Source organism: Salvelinus sp. IW2-2015, linkage group LG23 (assembly GCF_002910315.2).
Source record: "Salvelinus sp. IW2-2015 linkage group LG23, ASM291031v2, whole genome shotgun sequence".
Classification (NCBI taxonomy): Eukaryota; Metazoa; Chordata; class Actinopteri; order Salmoniformes; family Salmonidae; genus Salvelinus; species Salvelinus sp. IW2-2015.
The window spans coordinates 36,795,522-36,815,723 of NC_036863.1; the positions used below are offsets into that span (position 1 = coordinate 36,795,522).

Sequence of the window (20,202 nt, forward strand, 5' to 3'; positions counted from 1 at the left end):
TCTCCCTCCCCTCTCTCCTTCTTCCCCCTCTCTCTCTCCTCCTTTCACTCTCTCCTTCTCTCATTTCCCTCATCTCTCTCTCATCTCCTCTCATCCCCACCTTTTCTCTCTTTCTTTCTCTCTCCTCTCTCGTTTCTCTCTCCCCCATATCTCTCGCTCTCCTCTCCTTTTCTCTCTTGCTCACTCCTTTCTCTCTTGCCTCTCACCCCCTCTCTCCCTCTCTCCTTCTCCCCTCTCTCCTTCTCCCCTCTCTCTCCCTCTCACCTTCTCCCCCCTCTCTCTCCCTCTTCCTTCTCCCTCTCTCCTCTCCCTCTCTCCTTCTCCCCTCTCTCTCTCCCTCTCCCCACTCCCCCCTCTTACCCTATCTCCTTTTCCCCTCTCACCCTATCTCCTTCTCCCTCTCACCTCTCTCTCTCTCTCTCTCTCTCTCTCTCTCTCTCTCTCTCTCTCTCTCTCTCTCTCTTCTCTCTCTCTCTCTAAATAACACACACGCACAATGATTAACACACGGGACGAGACCCGTAATCATCTGCGCAATCCACAAGGGCACGAAAGCCCAAAACACACAGCACAAGCACTCACACGACCAACGGACATTGTAACAATAATCGATATACAAATACTAATCAGTGGGAATAGGGGACAGGTGTGCGTAATGAAAGTTCCGGAGGGATCCGTGACAGTCGGCAGCAGCTCTGTTACCGGCAGCAGTTCTGTGACTAATCCTTTTGGACTTCAATCAGTCTTTCCATGTCTGAGAGTGGTGTGCTGCCACACGATGCCCAAAATTAAATCCCAACATGTTTGGGTCTCAATCAATGCGGTAGCCATGACTCCGAAGGTTGCATTAGAGAAAGGTTCAGTTACCCCTACAACTCTCTCAGTGGTTGGAAACAAACTCCAATGGTTTGACCAGATCTCGTTGTAAACAGGAAATTGATAATSAGCACAAAGTGAAGCTGCGGACAGACAGACACGTGTGGTATTCTGGTTCGGTGGAGCTTTTTCTATTTAGTGTATTTCCCATGGCTGATCTGAGGAGCCGGAGGAACCACTGCTACAGGAAAGACTCAAAGATGTCTGCTGTGTTCAATCTAACACTTTCTCTCTCTCGCCTCTCTCTCTCTCTCTCGCTCGCTCTGTCTCTCTCTCACTCTGCAGGGCAGTGGTTGGGCACAGAGAGCCGTTGCCTGACGACAGTAGAGACAACATCACCATTTTCACCCGGATCCTGGACAGACTGCTGGATGGCTACGACAACCGCCTGCGCCCTGGGCTGGGAGGTAGGCTGGTTTGTTGAGCGAAGACACTGCTCACCCCTCCCTACCTCTAACACCCAGACATACTGCTTATAGTGCTTTCTGGGCTCTGCCGCACCCAATGTGTAGGATTCTCTCTAAGCTGCTGAGTCTGCCATCCACCACTTTAATAAAACTGTGTTTGAAACATTCACTATATAGCCATACATTGCTTCAACGAGTTCATCAGCTAGCTAGCATATTCGCTTTTTGTAATGTCGAACTGTCTGCTTCTACTACCTTAAACTATTAAAGTAAGCTAGTTTTAACTTGAAGAATCAATCAGCTATTTATAAAGGCCTTCATTATCTGAATCAGTTCTGTTAGTGGTGGTCTGGGACAAAAGCTTGAACACATGATATGGCGCACCAGAACCAGGAGTGAAATACAATTATCTAGCTAGTTAAAAACAAGCCACTGGCCACTGCCTCTATTGGAACAGAGAGCACCTGCTCTTCTCTCTCCTTCCTCCCTGCCTCTCTGCGGTGCCAGCCCACGCCCAGCGAGCCAGGCAGCTAGCTGTGGCATACAGTGATGGATTTGGGGCTGTGACCCCATGATGAATTGGTTCCCTTGTCAGAGTGACCTCCATTGATCCTTCAGAGTCCGACAATGGTTTTCATTACCAGCTCAGTTTCCCTGATCACAGTGAGAGTACATCTCTTCAGATGTTGAACAGATTGCTTTTTGGAACAGTGAAATKACTAATCCTCATCACAAGGAGATGCTTATCGCTAGCAGAATGCTACAAAGACCCTATTCAAAACAGCAGCTTCTTGACACTTGGCATGCAAGCCCAGTCTTCAGATCCCAGAGGTCCAGCAGAGCTCTGATTTCCTGCCCACTGGGGACGGCCCGGCCTTGGCGGAGGAAGGCTAATGCTACATACTCATCAGGGTGGCATTAAGACCATATGCTAATGATTTTACATTCATTGTGGATATTTTTTTATTGAGCTTATTATAAGTCATTTTTGGACTCTCAGTCAGAGGTCGGTGAGAGTGTGAATATGAAATCCATGTGACGTTTTAAGCTGACAGTGTTGAGCACCCCTACACTGTTCCACCCTCACTCGGATGTCTGATAAGTGTCACCACATCAGCTATGCCACCTGTGCACTTTCCATGAGTCTACGACCTTCCAGACAGAGAGATCTCAGGTGCCCTCCAAATGTATAGGACGTGTTCTGTATTCCAAAGACCTCGGCATGTGCATTTTGATTAATGGCTGATGTCATGTTGCCAGGGGAACTCTAAATTCCATAAAGGCAGGTTCTGGAAGCATTCCATTGGTTCCAGTTTGTCTAGGAGCAACGACTGGCAGACAGCCATTCACAGCCTTACATCAAAGCCCCTCATTTGCACAGAGACATTCATTTACATCCTACAATTGATTAAATCAAAGTTAAGGTCGTGGGGCTCTATTTGGAAACCTTATAATTTGAAGGTGATTCCCCGCACTCCCGTCATCGTATTTAGGATGACTCCTGTGCAGCACATTGTCATCTCTCAGTGTTACATCTCTTGTCTTTTCTTTAACTCTATTCTGAAACTGCACATTTCACCCAGTTACACCGGAAATGTTGTTTACCCCAGATAGGAAGCATTTCCAGTTGAAGGATAATACACAGTAGAAAACCTTAGGATAATGCACAGTGAATAGCATCATCTGACACCAATACAAACAAGTCCCTCTAAACAGGCCTAAATATGATTTGAATGTGGTCCTGCCAACCCTCATTATTCCTGTGATTTCTCATCTCTCGTTTCTCATTTCTCGTTTCTAATCTCAGTTTGTTTCTAATCTCAGTTTGTGACTTTGATGATGATGATGATGATGATGATGATGCAAACACTCTCCCTGAAAACAACCCCCATTAAAGTCTGGCTATCTCCATACAGTAGGTTCAGTCTTGTTTATTTGGTGTAGAGTGTTGAGACACGAAATATTTATGCTTCTGCCTCTACCATTGGATTTGGAGTTTGGAAAGTGAGCTGACGTTTCTGAACTGACATTAACAACTAAAACCTGGAGCAGACAGAGTAAGGTCTGGTGGTCAGGGAAAGGACTGGTCCAATCAAATCAAGCTTTATTTAAACGGCACATTACAGACATGGAATGCAACGCAATGTGCTTCACAGGAAAATACGAATAAAAAACAATAATAGCKAAATATTTACTACACAACAAACATAAGATAAAAAACAAAAGAATGACAAAAACTGAACGACTAAAAAGCACCCTGAGGAAAAGCAAAGCTAAAAAGATCTATTTAAGATCTCTTTTAAATATGTCCACAGTTTGGGCCCCCATTAGGTTCTCTGGCAGGCTGTTCCAGAGGCTGGGGGCATACTGTAGTAACTAAAGGCTACCTCTCCATACCTCTTGGTCCTAGGCTTTGGGATAGTTAAAAGGCCAGTGCCAGAGGACCTGAGGGACCTACTTGGTACATAACTGAAAAGCATGTCTGACATGTATTGTGGTGCACAATCGTGGATTGATTTAAAAACCAATAGAAGAATCTTAAAATGAATTCTTAAACTCACAGGCAGTCAGTGCAGAGACCTTAAAACTGGTGTAGTGCGTGCTCTCCGTCTGGTCTTGGTCAGTACCCGTGCTGCAGCATTCTGTATGTTCTGCRGTTGACCAATGGCTTTCTTGGGTAGACCAGACAGGAGAGCATTACAGGAGTCAAGCCTGCTTGTAATAAAAGCATGGATGAGTCTCTCTGTATCAGCCTGAGAAAGAAACGGCTGCGACTTGGCAATGTTCCCCAGGTGGTAAACAGCTATTTTGGTCACATTCCTAATGTGTGATTCGAAATTCAGTTCATAATCTAAAATGACAACTAGGGTTTTTACCTGGTGTTTTATCTTTATTGTCCGTTAATTAAAATGTGTGACCAGATTCTCTCTGTGCTTTGGCTCCAAAAATAGTACATCGGTCTTGTCTTGATTTAGCTGGAGGAAGTTGTGAGCCATTCAAGTATTTAAAGACTAATAATTTATCCGTCGAGCTAAAATCCTCTGGTGACACAGAAATGTGAAGTTGTGTATCGTCTGCGTAGCAGTGAAAATCAATGCTGTGCTTTCTGATAACACTGCCAAAGGGTAACATATATAAACTGAACTGTACTGGACCCAAAATCGAACATTCTGGAACGCCACATGTGATATTTATTTTCTCTGAGTTATGTTCACCAAGGGTGACAAAAACTCTCAACTGGTTAAATAGGTCCAAAACCATTTTAGAACTGGACYGGASAGGCCAACCCACCTCTCCAGTCTGTCCAAAAGGACATCACGGTCAACAGTCTTGAATGCAGCACTTAAATCCAAGAGTGCAAGGACAGAGAGCTGTTTGGCATCTGTGTTGGCTCTAAGATCATTTACCACTTTAACTAAGGCTGTCTCTGTGCTGTGTTGAGCACGAAAACCAGATTGGAATTTTTCTAAAATATAGTTGCCACTAAAAATCAGCTGTTTGAAAACCAATTTCTCCAGAATGTTGCTTAAGAATGGTAAACATCTAAGATGGAGCACTCCTTTGTCATTTCATAAAGGTACTTAAACTCTGCCTCTTTGTCTTCTCTTCGTGTCCAAGCAGAGAGTGTGACGGAGGTGAGGACAAATATCTACGTGACCAGCTTTGGACCGGTGTCAGACACAGACATGGTAAGTATTTTATTATTGCACCGTCATCCAGATCCTCAGAATGTGACCCCTAAAGGACCAGCGTGACTTATCAAATAATTCATCCAAAATGTTGTAATATGCATAATTTTTTTGTTGTTATTTATATTACATTTGAGATGAAACTGTAATTRTGTCATACTTACAGAAGGAGTGTTTAAGGCAATGTCGCATTGGACTACCCTTATCTGCCAAATTAATACAGCAAGCATCTTCTACTGGGCTGTACTGTATGTCAACACAGTAAATCCTATAGTGAGTGACTGACTGAACATGACATCATCGGCTATATGCAAAAAGCCCATACAGTGCAACAGGAAGTGACACGTTGAACCCTTTGACCACCGAGACTAATGCAAGTCAAAACAATGTTGACTCATCGACACAGTCTAGAGCCTATTGGTTACCTAACAAATGGAGAATGGCTTTTTATGTAAATACATATTCAGACATCCTTTTTGTGTTCAGTGACACATGTCAGCTGCTTAGAATGGAATGGGTTCATTTTAGAGATCAGGAAATTGGTTATGGGGCAGGCCTGGGGGAATTGCATGTGTCTTAATCATACACACAATTAGGTTTGGCATGCGAGATGAATGAATCGAGCCATGCAGAGCCACTGCTCATTCTGAATAGGCAGGCTTCCATCTACTAATAGTGAGAAGAAAACAGAGTGCAATCGGCTGCATTATATGGAGCGTAAACCGTAATTGAATTACAAAGCAATAATTAGCTAGGTTAACATTAACATAATCATCCTTTGAGTATCAAAAGGATTCAGCGAGTTTCTAGAAATGATTTATTAATTACCAAAAAGTAGGACCGTTTAACGCCTGGGAAAACAGATCTAATTAACAGCATATTACATCATTTCAACAAAAAATGTTTAGGACAACCTATACCCAGGCAACTCACAACTTGGTGTCTCACAGATCCAGTGGTCCAGTTGCCCATCTGTTGCCACTCCAGCCAGTCTCAGGAATCCTCCCCCTACTCCCCTACCCCAACTCCTACCCTCAGGACCATTCATCCTGCACTGGGCCCAATATGCCATGTCTGCTCTAATTTCTCCACCGTCACGACAGCGGACAAATCAGAGCTAAATTCAGGAAGATATTTTGGGCAAAACTCAAATATCAGGCCAATTGCAAGAACACGCAAATCCCAGTCAAAGTGTAGAACGCTTACAGTAAGTGACTATGTGGTCCGCAGATGACTTTAGAGGCTGTCAGTCCAATCCCTTAATTGTGGGTTATCTTGGTGATGGCTTGAGAGGAAGTGAATGTGTTGCTCTCTCATCTCTGTTCCTCTCTCAACTCCCTTATCTCTCTGTTTCTCTCCCTCTCACCTTTCCTGTACCTCTCTCCGTCTTTCCCACTCCTCTCCTGTATCTCTCTCTCCTCTCCTGTCACTCTCTCACTCCTCTCTCTCTCTCTTTCTCCTCTCTCCTCTTGTCTCCCTCTCTCTCTCTTTCTCCTCACTCTCTCCTCTTCTGTCTCTCTCTCTTTCCTCTCCCGTATCTCTGGAGGTTTACGTAGCTCCGTCCCATTTGTTCCTGTGTCTGCGCTGTCATGGTGTATTCTCCTGTTCTCTGGCGGGCTAGCCTTGACAGGCCTGGTGTGATGAAATTGAGGGCAGTCTAATCTGCCCCAGGTACTGTGTAGAACCCTGCTTGACGAAGATGACAGAACTAGTCCCGGGGCCTGTCTTGATCCCACCAAGCTCTGCTCTCATTTCACAACTCTGTTGTGCTAAAAAACACTGGAGAACCGCGGTATCAACACACTAGCCAGTGGTACGCTGCATGGCCCAGAATGAAGCCGTAAAAAAGCCTTATCGTGCATAAGATGAATAAAGGCGATATAATTTTCAGTCCCCTGATTTTTTCTTGATTATAAAGCATCCGTCTACAAGCTAACAGTTTTTAGTGTTTTACTGAAACAGACTCTTCCTGATCCAAATGGAGTATAGGAGGTGGACGTTGGGCTTCTCTGTAGCTGGTTACATTACTCTGCTCTGCTCTGGCCCTCCATGCATTAAGCCTTGCCAAAAGATGTCACATTTAGGTTTATTATCAACTGGTACAAACCTCTCTCCTTCCCTCTGTAGCCTATTTGGCTAGACCAGTGAAGTACTCTCTCTCTCTCTCTCTCTCTCTCTCTCTCTCTCTCTCTCTCTCTCTCTCTCTCTCTCTCTCGCAACTCGTATTTTTTCTGCTGTAATTGTTCCCTATTTCAGCTACCAAATTATATTTTCTGTGACGAGGGAACAAAAATAACACTTGGATATAAAAACTTGGGAAGGAACCCTGTACAGTAAATGGTCCTACACATGAACAAATTAGGTGGAGCTATTTTTCCTATTGATGTTTGAGGGTGAATGCATCCATCATCGTGCCCTTGCTCAAGGGGACTCTCGCCGTATTAGTTCTCTAGCAGGAAAATAAGACAATAAAGGCAGGTTGTAATAAGGATGGTTAACTGATAATTAAAACTATTGTTTCTGAGTGTCCAGTAAAAAGAAGTGTCCTTCAGGGAAAGTCATTGACGTTCACTATAATGTGCTCTCAAAATAGTCCTCCATCTTCTCTCCCACCATACCGGGCTTCATTTCGCTCTTTGTCACAATATGATAAACATATATTCAGTGCGGGAATAAGTGTTAAAAGCTTAACGGGCACAGTCTGGAGGAAGACAATTTGCATCCTTAATAGGCCACTTCCATGAGAGTCTGTATTGTGTTGCCATAGTTACAAGTCGTTAAGCCGCTCTCTTAAGTCCATGCTGTGTAATTGCAATGCAACTTATGTCTCCCAAGTATCCCTCATAAACATTTGTTATGCAGTCTCAGAATTGTTTACTGCAGTTGCTCACTCATGCATGTCAAATGGTTATTTCTTCTGACTTTTTGTTTCTACAAACAGTCATGTGAAATAATCTTGATATTGAGAGATAGCAGCACAGTATAACACACCATACATACATTCCATATTTTCATCCAAAGGTCATTCGGAAGTTTAGACTAAACAGATCGAGCCAATTAGAATGCATCAGGGCGAACACCCTAAAAGTTTCTAAAGAACGTAATGACCCGCGGAGAGGCTGTAATCATCTGGCCTGTTCATAAAAATTACTACACCATGATTATGACACAGCAATCCCAATGTTCCATTCTGCCTTACACTGCTCTCTGAGGACAGCCTTTAGCATGTCACATAATTGAGATGATAGGAAAACGTCAGAGGTGAAGTGGACTATTAGGAAACACTAAATGCTCCAGTGAGTGGCTTATTGGGAAAACATGCAACATCTACACTATCTAATGTGAAAGCATCAGAACATCTCTGAGATGTGTGCATGCTTGTCATCATCACTGTGTTTACCTAACTGTGTCTGATGTACGGTAGCAATTTGAGAACATAATGCGATTCATTATGTGCGTTGTGTGTCATTATACAATTATCCACATGAGGAAAATTGCTTTTCATGCGGTGCTAAAACTAGCTACAGTAGTAAGCATGATGTCTAACGGGGGACATTGACACATGTAAACTAAGTGTGACCTTGTTCAGATCCTCGTTGGCTGATCGATACACCACAGGAAATGATTGTGTCATTATCATTTCTAATCAAATAGTGTTATCGATCTCAACACCAAAATGATATGGTTGTTGATTAAAACATAATGAGGAAATGTTTAGCTGTGTAAATCATCTATCTATCGCCTGTTCTATACTGAATAGTACCCACACACAGTTTGTATGGAAATGCTGTTGCCTGAACTCTGATTCTTCTGGAACAAATCAGACAGACGTGGTGGCCTGAAACAATCTGTTGCCAAAATGTGTTTCTGCCTCAGAGCCAAATGTGGAGGAGCTGTTGGAACACCAAAGATAATGTGTGATTGACAGCACATCACACATGCACAGGTCAGAATCCCAGCAGGGGAGAACGAGAGAGGAAGTGAGGGAGAAAGAGATTGGACTGGAAAATGAGTGAGAGAGGGGAGAGAGAGAGAGGAAAAATGACTAGCTGTTAATTAACGAATACATGGGCCAGCTCATCATTACGGAGCTCAGGGAGAGAGTTGGTCTCATGGAACCAGGTTCGCCTCCAGCAACTCGTATTTTTTAGAGAAGGAGGACAGACAATGTTTTTGTAGGAAAATCAAGACTGCCACAGAACCAGACTGAAAATGAAGTTATTGTTTTCAGTTTGGGAGGCACTGATGTAAATTCAGGACTACTACTGCATAAAACTCACTAAGAGATGAACTCTTCTTTAGGTAGCTGCCCACATAAAAAATACTATGGTTTACTATAGAATACATTTTTCGAGAATAACACAGCAAAAAGTTTAAAATGTATTTTCATTGTGGTCCTAGTTCAAACAAAAAACATGTTACACATTTACAACTAACCCACATCAAAAAATACTATACTGTATACCACACCCTCTCTGCAATAAGGCCCGAGCGGGTGTGGTATATGGCCAATATACCACGACTAAGGGCTATTCTTGAGCACGAAGCAACGCGGAGTGCTAGGACACAGCCCTTATCCGTTGTATATTGGCCATATATCACAAACCCCAGAGGTGCCTTATTGTTACTATAAACTGGTTACCAACGTAATTAGAGCAGTAAAAATAAATGTTTTGTCATACCCATGGTATACGGTCTGACATACCACGGCTTTCAACCAATCAGCATTCCAGGGCTCTAACCACCCAGTTTGTAATATGGTTTAAATAAATGTATATACTATAGTATTCACTGTATTGTTTTGTCTAACTTTACTGTAGTATTCACTGTAGTGTTTTTGCATGACCATAGTATACTATAGTATTCACTGTAGTGTTTTTTGTGGACATGACTGTAGTGTTTTTGTAAACTTGACTGTAGTATTCTCTGTAGAGTTTTTGCAGACTTTAAATCAAATCAAATTGTAATTGTCACATGCGCCGAATACAACAGGTGTAGACCTTACAGTGAAATGCTTAACCAACAATGCAGTTTTAAGAAAAATAAATGTTAAGTAAAAAATAAGTAAAAAATTGAAAATAAAAGTAACAAATAATTAAAGAGTAGCAATAAAATAACAATAGCCAGGCTATATATAGTGGGTACCGGATAGTCGAGGTAATTGAGGTAATATGTACAGTTGAAGTCGGGAAATTTACATACACCATAGCCTAATTTAAACTCGGTTTTTCACAATTCCTGACATTTAATCCTAGTAAAGATTCCCTGCCTTAGGTCAGTTAGGATCACCACTTTATTTTAAGAATGTGAAATGTCAGAATAATAGTAGAGAGAATGATTTATTTCAGCTTGTATTTCTTTCATCGCATTCCCAGTGGGTCAGAAGTTTACATACACTCAATTAGTATTTGGTAGCATTGCCTTTAAATTGTTTAAAAATGTGGGTCAAATGTTTCGGGTAGCCTTCCACAAGTCTCCACAATAAGTTGAGTGAATTTTGGCCCATTCCTCCTGACAGAGCTAGTGTAACTGAGTCAGGTTTGTAGGCCTCCTGTTCGCACACACGCTTTTCAGTTCTGCCCACAAATTTTCTATGGGATTGAGGTCAGGGCTTTGTGATGGCCACTCCAATACTTGACTTTGTTGTCCTTAAGCCATTTTGCAACAATTTGGAAGTATGCTTGGGGTCATTGTCCATTGGAAGAACCCATTTGCGACAAAGCTTTAACTTCCTGACTGATGTCTTGAGATGTTGCTTCAAATATTCCACATAATTTTCTCTTCATGATGCCATCTATTTGTGAAGTGCACCAGTCCCTCCTGCAGCAAAGCACACCCACAACATGATGCTGCACCCCCATGCTTCATGGTTGGATGGTGTTCTTCGGCTTGCAAGCCTCCCCGTTTTCTCCAAACATAACGATGGTCATAATGGCCAACAGTTCTATTTTGTTTTATCAGACCAAGCACGATGTAGCGAGCCGATGGAGAGAGGACCTATGATCCTGAGCATGAGCGTACGCGAATTTGATCACTCTAAACGGGTGTTCATCGACGTAACCGTCCACGTCAGGCTTGTGTCTCTCTACTCTGGTTGAGACGCGCACAGTGGAGTCTTCTAGATCGTTGGAGTAGACTGCAGAGACAGAGGGCGCTTCAGTTCACTATCGTCGAACTTAGAGATCTCTGTTTGAGAGCTTCGTGTGGAACAGTACTGTACCCGTTTACCAGCATTCCATCAGGTCTTTGCAGGCGGGAGATTGACTTTCGCACCAAGAGTAGTTCATCTCTAGGAGCAAAACGCGTCTCCTTCCTGAAGGGTATGATGGCTGCGGGGGTCCCATGGTGTTTATACTTGTGTTACTATGTTGTGCAGATGAACAGTGGACCTTCAGGCATTGGAAATTGCTCCCAAGGATGAACCAGACTTGTGGAGGCTATCCTAATGTTTTATCCGACTGATTATTTGTATTTCCCAATGACGTCAGCAAAGAAGCACTGATTTGACACAGACCCGATCTATGATGTATGACGAGCCAAGCACCAAATATTATCGTAATATTCGATCAATGTAGCACATGCATCTATATTGATCCAAGCCTGTGTCTGAGAAATGCGTACGTCTGGGAGTAACGTCTGACCCACTGAAATTGTGAGGCAGTGAATGATAAGTGAAATAATCTGTCTGTAAACATTTTGGGAAAATTACTTGTCAGCACATAGTAGATGTCCTAACCGACTTGTCAAAACTATAGTTTGTTAACACCAAATTTGTGAGTGGTTGAAAAACGAGTTTTAATGACTTCACCTAAGTGTATTTAAACTTCCGACTTCAACTGTACATGTTAAGGTAAGAGTTAAAGTGACTATGCATAAATAATAAACAAAGAGTAGCAGCAGCGTAAAAGATGGGGGCCAGGGGGGGGGGGCAATGCAAATAGTCATTTGATTAGCTGTTCAGGAGTCTTACGGCTTGGAGGTAGAAGCTGCTAAGAAGTCTTTTGGACCTAGACTTGGTGCTCCGGTACCGCAGAGAATACAGTCCATGGCAAGTTTGGCTGAAGTCTTTGACAATTTTTAGTGCCTTCCTCTGAAACCGCCTGGTATAGAGGTCCTGGATGGCAGGAAGCTTAACCCCAGTGATGTACTGCGCTGTACGCACTACCCTCGGTAGTGCCTTGCGGTCGGAGACCGAGCAGTTGCCATACCAAGCAGTGATGCAACCAGTCAGGATACTCTCGATGGTGCAGCTGTAGAACTTTTTGGATGATCTGAGGACCCATGCCAAATCTTTTCTGTCTCCTGAGGGGGAATAGGCTTTGTCGTGCCCTGTTCACGACTGTCTTGGTGTGTTTGGCCCATGATAGTTTGTTGTTGAAGTGGACACCAAGGAACTTGACGCTCTCAACCTGCTCCAATACAGCCCCATTGATGAGAATGGTGGCGTGCTCGGTCCCCCTTTTCCTGTAGTTCACAATCATCTCCATTGTCTTGATCACGTTGAGGGAGAGGTTGTTGTCCTGGCACCACACAGCCAGGTCTCTGATCTTCTCCCTATATTCTGTCTCATCGTTGTCGGTGATCAGGCCTACCACTGTTGTGTCATCGGCAAACTTACTGATGGTGTTGGAGTCATGCCTGGCCATGCAGTCATGAGTGAACAGGGAGTACAGGAGGGGACTGAGCATGCACCCCTGAAGGGCCCCGTGTTGAGGATCAGCGTGGCGGATGTGTTGTTAGCTACCCTTACCACCTGGGGTGGCCTGCCAGGAAGTCCAGGATCCAGTTGCAGAGGGAGGTGTTTAGTCCCAGGGTCCTTAGCATAGTGATGAGCTTTGAGGGCACTTGTGGTGAGCTGTAGTCAATGAACAGCATTCTCACATAGGTGTTCCTTTTTGTTCAAGTGGAAAAGGGCAGAGTGCAATAGAGATTGCATCATCTGTGGATCTGTTGGGGCGGTATGCAAATTGGAGTGGGTCTCAAGTTTCTGGGATAATGGTGTTGATGTGAGCCATGACCAGCATTTCAAAGCACTTCGTGGCTACAGACGTGAGTGCTACGGGTCGGTAGTCATTTAGGCAGGTTACGTTAGTGTTCTTGGGCACAAGGACTATGATGGTCTGCTTGAAACATGTTGGTATTACTGACTCAGTCAGGGACAGGTTGAAAATGTCAGTGAAGACACTTGCCAGTTGGTCAGCGCATGCTCAGAGTATTCGTCCTGGTAATCCGTCTGGCCCTGCGGCCTGCTTAAAGGTCCTGTGATCACACAGTCGACCGGAACAGCTGATGCTGTCATGCATTTTTCAGTGTTACTTGCCTCGAAGCGAGCATAGAAGTAATTTAGCTCGTCTGGTAGGCTCGTGTCACTGGGCAGCTCGCAGCTGAGCTTCCCTTTTGAAGTCTGTAATAGATTGCAAGCCCTGCCACATCCGACGAGCGTCGGAGCCAGTGTATTACGATTCAATCATATTCCTGTATTGACGCTTTGCCTGTTTGATGGTTCATCAGAGGGCATAGCGGGATTCCTTATAAGCTCCTACACCTGCATTGCTTGCTGTTTGGGGTTTTAGGCTGGGTTTCTGTACAGCACTTTGAGATATCAGCTGATGTAAGAAGGGCTATATAAATCAATTTGATTTGATTTGATTTGATAGCGTACTGCTCCTTGAAAGCGGCAGCTCTACCCTTTAGCTCAGTGCGGATGTTGCCTGTAATCCATGGCTTCTGGTTGGGGTATGTACGTACAGTCACTGTGGGGACGACGTCATCGATGCACTTATTGATGAAGCCAGTGACTTATGTGGTGTACTCCTCAATGCTATCAGAAGAATCCCGGAACATATTCCAGTCTGTGCTATCAAAATAGTCCTGTAGCTTAGCATCTGCTTGATCTGACCACTTTTTTATTGACAGAGTTACTGGTGCTTCCTGCTTTAGTTTTTGCTTGTAAGCAGGAATCAGGAGGATAGAATTATGGTCAGATTTGCCAAATGGAGGGTGAAGGAGAGCTTTATACCTATCTCTGTGTGTGGAGTAAAGGTGGTCTAGAGTTTACTGTACTATTCACTGTAGTGTTTTTGCGGACATGACTGTAGTATACTATACTATTCACTGTAGTGTTTTTGCGGACATGACTGTAGTATGCTATAGTATTCACTGTAGTGTTTTTGCGGACATGACTGTAGTATGCTATAGTATTCNCTATAGTATTCACTGTAGTGTTTTTGCGGACATGACTGTAGTATGCTATAGTATTCACTGTAGTGTTTTTGCGGACATGGCTGTAGTATACTATACTATGCACTGTAGTGTTTTTGCGGACATGACTGTAGTATACTATAGTATTCACTGTAGTGTTTTTTGTAGTGAAAGTAACAGATCTCAGAAGTCTTATTAATTTGTGTTGTTTATCTGGGTCAAACAAGCTAACCTAATCCTCTAAACTTTTTAATAAGCGTTGGTTGTTCTTATCTGCCTCTGTACTGACTCATTTTAATGGTTCTAGAACCTGTCTAACCTGTCTAGTTGTTACAATTGTAATAATGTGTTGTCTGGTCCGTTGCATTGCTCAAAACTGTTGACCCAACTCAATAGGTGGCATATCATGAACCTGTGTCTTATGTTCTGGTTGATGTGTCCCCCTCATTAAACAATAGGCGTAGTCTGGTAGTTGTGCCATCTTAGCTAACACTAGTCGACAGGTGTTACTACAATATACGACAGTCATGTCCGCAAAAACATGACAGTAAATACTACAGTACACTAYGATCATGTCCGCAAAAACACTACAGTTTAACACTATAGTATACTGCAATTATGTCAGCAAAAACACTTGTTTGTGCGGACTTCAGTACGCAGAAATACTACAGTGAATACTATAACATATAAATATACTAATACTACAGTATTTAGACCATAGTACAATATAGTATTTTTTATATGGGTAAGAGCTCCTGAGGGGCTGAGGGTGGACAGGACACTTGATTGGAAGGCTTCTACCTAGAAACAAAACACACACATAACCACAGTGAGCTGTGCAGGCACTAGGAAAATAGGAGCGGTGTGTGCTTGCTGGGAGGGAGGCAGTCAGTCTGCCCTACAGCCGCTGAACATAACCACACTCTGGACCCCCTTAAATGGAGTGCCAGCTTCCGTTGCTGTGGCCTGTGGGCTATGATACACTGCCCACGGTCCAGACAGACAGACAGGGAGGGAGGGGAGCAAGGCGAGAGAGTACAATGGTCCTCTATATCTGTTATCTGCTGCTTGGAGACTGCCGAGGATGTACAGACAAAATTACACATAAAAGAGCAAGCTATATTAGACTGCAGTGGACTGTAAGCTGAAGTCACATTACAAGAGACACCAGCAGAGAAACATGTTGCTAGGCCGATTGGACGTACTGCCAAATTCTCTAAAATGACAATGGAGGCGGCTTACGGTAGAGAAATCAACATTAAATTCTCTGGCAACAGCTCTGGTGGACATTCTTGCAGTCAGCATGCCAATTGCACGCTCCCTCAAAACTTGAGACATCTGTGGCATTGTGTTGTGTGACAAAACTGCACATTTTAGAGTGGCCTTTTATTGTCCCCAGCACAAGGTGCATCTGTGTATGATAATGCTGTTTAATTAGCTAATTGATATGCCACACCTGTCAGGTGGATGGATTATCTTGGCAAAGGAGAAATACTCACTAACAGGGATGTAGACAAATTTGAGAAAAATAAGCTTTTTGTGCATATGGAAAATGTCTGGGATCTTTTATTTCAGCTCATGAAACATGGTACCTACACTTTACATTGTGTTGATATTTTTGTTCAGTGTAAATAGAATCATCAAAGCGAAGAAGTCCCTATCCAGACCATCAGGATTTGTGGATGTTTTTAGTTGTAATGAATAAACAAAAGAATAGAGGAAATGAATGTCCTGACAGACTTCATTAGATGGTAGAATGTTGATGCCTCCTTTTTAATTCATGTGCAATATGCCATAGTGGCCCTTATCACAATTACAAGAGAAGAGTACCTTGGGAAATGTATGACTAATTTGTCATCAAGACCATTCCCATATGAAGAATGCACTTCTTTGGGGTAGAGACATATCATAGGAAGGTACTGTTCATTTATGTCTCTCTATGGGCTTGTTCTTTGTAAATGGACTCTTGATCGTTGTGGCCAATAAACCACAGGGGATCATAGATTGCAGTGTGTCTTTCTTTTATATTTTTTCCTGTCTGTTTTTTCATAGTCCCTCATACTGTAGACTGGCTTTACTCCTTTAGGACTTTGTTTTATTCGTATATTTCTAAAGAGAATAGTCCATAACCTATCAAAATATGCTCTCACATCTTATGCCCGCACCACACTAGAGACAGACCGGGCAGTACATATCCCTGGCAATATGAAATCCTTTCATTAATAAAAAATTCCATGTCAGGTTTTGATGTGTAAACATTCTGACATTTAATTCAGCCCTTGAATCTTTCTGAGTGATCATGCACTCCTAGAGTGCCGTTCCCTCCAGCTGTTTCAACATATGCACGAAGACTTGCATTAACGAAGGCAGGAACATGGCAGGAACCATCAGATACACTACTGTCAGGTTAAGAGGCAACCTTGCGTGTTAGATATAGCATATACATTCAGAGTCGGGGTTGTACTTAAGCTAGGGCTAGAGTAAAGATTAAAGCAGGCGGCGCTGAAAGTCAAGTACATAATTTAAGGCACTTAAGAACATTGGCTGAAAGTCAGGCACAGCTGCACAGACATTTCAGTCGCTAATGGTTGTTTATGTTTTGGCTCAGCATTAGTGATCCATCGTCAGATGCAGCCTCGGAGACCCTAATTAGAGCATACTGTACCAGGCTGGTGCTGTTTGCAAGCCAGGCCCTCCTCCATATGCTCCTATAGGCTGTGGGAGTGGGGGACTGAGAGTGGCACCTGCCCTCTCCTGCTCGTTTGGTTCCTCCTACACAMATGTTGAGAATTCGGTCAATCCCAAGCCACCTCCTCTCACTAGGGGAGAACGGCGGAGGAGGAGGAAGAAAGGAGAGACGCTCGGCGCTGCTCTTCTCTGTCTTCTTCTTTYCCTGGTGTCTGCGGATCTCTCTCCTCTCCCCTCTGTGGGATGTTTTTTTTGTGTGTGTGTTTTCTCCCTGTACTCTGTTGATGAGAAATCAATCACTCCCTCCCTGGAGGAGCACCAGCTGCTCTTTGAATCTGCTGTGCCACTTGGTCCTGATTGGCTCCGCTCTTTTTTTTCTCATTCCTTTTTTATCTTCAAATGAGTTCCCCACCTTGACTCAGTAGCCTATCCAGGCCTAAAAGGAAAACAAACAGATGATATCTACGCCCTGCTAAGCCAAACACAACTGGGCTACGTTTATTTATCACATGGGATCTCTGCCTGGGTTGTGTTGGGGSAGGGGAGAAGTGTGAAGAGCGTTAGGGTTTCAATGAAAAAGCTTGGCACAAAAAAAAACGGTGGTCTGACATGACCAGACGGAATCCTTGTGGTTCCGCAGTCAGTGGAGCAGGTGCAACACTTCTACAGTAGGTCATGAAAGGCCACAATACTCTGAAGTCACCATAAGGCTGCTTAGTCTCGCTCTATTTGTCTCTCTCGCTGTGTTCTCTCTCTATCTTCAAATCTCCCAGCCCCACCTATTACATCTGTGTACACTCCCTGCGTTTTCATTGATTTCTTTTTCGAAGTGGGAAAAGTGCTTTGGTGTTTCCACTGGGTTTCTACTTCAGAATTAACACCCTCCGTGTGACATCATTAACACGGATGAATGCCTTAAAAGGGATGGACTAAATTCTTAAAGGAGAGAGGAAAAACGCTGATAGAGAGAGGGAATAGCTAGCAGAGAGTTGCAGAGAAATTGCAATTAAAACCGGAAAAATGCTTAACATGGGGGAAGTAAGGGGAAGAAGAGAAGTGACTTGAACATTCACACTAGAATGCAAACAATGCTTTTATAGTATGTTCCCTCTGTTTGTGCTTTCAAGGTTTTCTCCATAGAATTACTGGTGTGACTTGGCCAGGGAAACCGAAGTTCAAAGAGTGCGATCCGCCTTGCGAGGTCCTGGGTTGGCGTGGTTACACGTGGTCTGCGCTTGTGAGACTGGTTGGACGTACTGCCCAATCCTGTCAGGTGGATGGATTATCTTGGCATAGGAGAAATGCTCACTAACAGGGATGTAAAAAATKTGMRAAAAATAAGCTTTTTGTGCGTATGGAAAAATKTCTGGGATTTTTTAATTTCAGATCATGAAACATGGGTCCAACACTTTACATGTTGCGTTTATATTTTTGTTCAGTATATATTTGCATTGTATTAAACACAGAACCTTTCTTGACGTGCTGAAAAAAGTTAAGATCCCCGTGGCTGTAAAAAATAGAATCTATGCAGCGTTTGTTCATTGCTTTCGGCGACTTTCCACACCAAAAGCTTCTCATCTGCTTGTGCAGTTTTTTCTGTCAGTTTGGCATAACAGGGATAGTTGTTTGCTCTTTTGTGAACATGCTCATTGCTACTGAAGGTTGATGGGTGGGAATCATGAATAAAGATGTGACTCTAATTGATCTTTTTATACAAGCATCAGCGASGAAGGAAATGGAAAGGGTTTGTGTTTTAACCCAATAAATCCATCTTGCCTCTTTATCTACATCTAGAGAGGCGACAGATTCTTCTGTCATTTTTGTTTGTGCGTTTGTTTCTTGGTGTGTACTGTATATAGCTGAGAGCATTTGGCTAGACAGAATTATCCCATTTTAAAAGGTTTAATCCTCAATCTCTCATCTTCAATTATAATTTTCAAGACTATGAGTAATCACAGCCTCACATTTTTCTGTTTCTTACATCTACCTTTGGGCCATCCAGATCTCTCCCTCAAGCTTAGGGAGGAGTGGAGTGTGTGCCCCCCCCCCCCCCCCCCCCCCCCCCCCCCCCTCCCCCCCCCCCCCCCCCCCCCCCTCTATTTCTGCTCCCCTTCTTCTCGCTCTCTCTCAATTCAATTCAATTCAAGGGGCTTTATTGGCATGGAAAACATATGTTAACATTTCCAAAGCAAGTGAAGTAGATAATATGCAAAAGTGGAATAAAAAAGTAAAATGAACAGTAAACATTACACTCACAGAAGTTCCAAAAGAATAAATACATTACAAATGTCGTATTATGTATATGTACAGTCGTGGCCAAAAGTTTTGAGAATGACACAAATATTAATTTTCACTGCTGCCTCAGTTTGTATGATGGCAATTTGCATATACTCCAGAATGTTATGAAGAGTGATCAGGTAAATTGCAATTAATATCAAATTAATTTCAATTAGCCCTCTTTGCCACGCAAATGAACTGAATCCCCAAAAAACATTTCCACTGCATTTCAGGCCTGCCACAAAAGGACCAGCTGACATCATGTCAGTTATTCTCTCGTTAACACAGATGTGAGAGTTGAGGAGGACAAGGCTGGAGATCACTCTGTTATCCTGTTGAGTTCGAATAACAGACTGGAAGTTTCAAAAGGAGGGTGGTGCTTGGAATCATTGTTCTTCCTCTGTCAATCATGGTTACCTGCAAGGAAACACGTGCCGTCATCATTGCTTTGCACAAAAAGGGCTTCACAGGCAAGGATATTGCTGCCAGTAAGATTGCACCTAAATCAACCATTTATCGGATCATCAAGAACTTCAAGGAGAGCGGTTCAATTGTTGTGAAGAAGGCTTCAGGGCACCCAAGAAAGTCCAGCAAGCACCAGGACCGTCTCCTAAAGTTGATTTAGCTGCGGGATTGGGGCACCACCAGTACAGAGCTTGCTCAGGAATGGCAGCAGGCAGGTGTGAGWGCATCTGCACACACAGTGAGGCGAAGACTTTTGTAGGATGGTCTGGTGTCAAGAAGGGCAGCAAAGAAGCCACTTCTCTCCAGGAAAACCATCATGACAGACTGATATTCTGCAAAAGGTACAGGGATTGGACTGCTGGAGGACTGGGGAAAGTCATTTTCTCTGATGAATCACCTTTCGATTGTTTGGGGCATCTGGAAAAAGCTTGTGCGGAGAAGACAAGGTGAGCGCTACCATCAGTCCTGTGTCATGCCAACAGTAAAGCATCCTGAGACCATTCCTGTGTGGGTTGCTTCTCAGCCAGGGATTGGGCTCATCACAAATTTGCCTAAGAACACACACCCATGAATAAAGAATGTACCACCATCCTCCGAGA

General features: G+C 43.4%; 1 pseudogene; it reads left to right on the forward strand.

Moving 5' to 3' along the window:
• LOC111950949 (gamma-aminobutyric acid receptor subunit alpha-3-like) overlaps positions 1-20,202 on the forward strand; it is a 141,704-nt pseudogene that overhangs the window by 66,467 nt on the left and 55,035 nt on the right.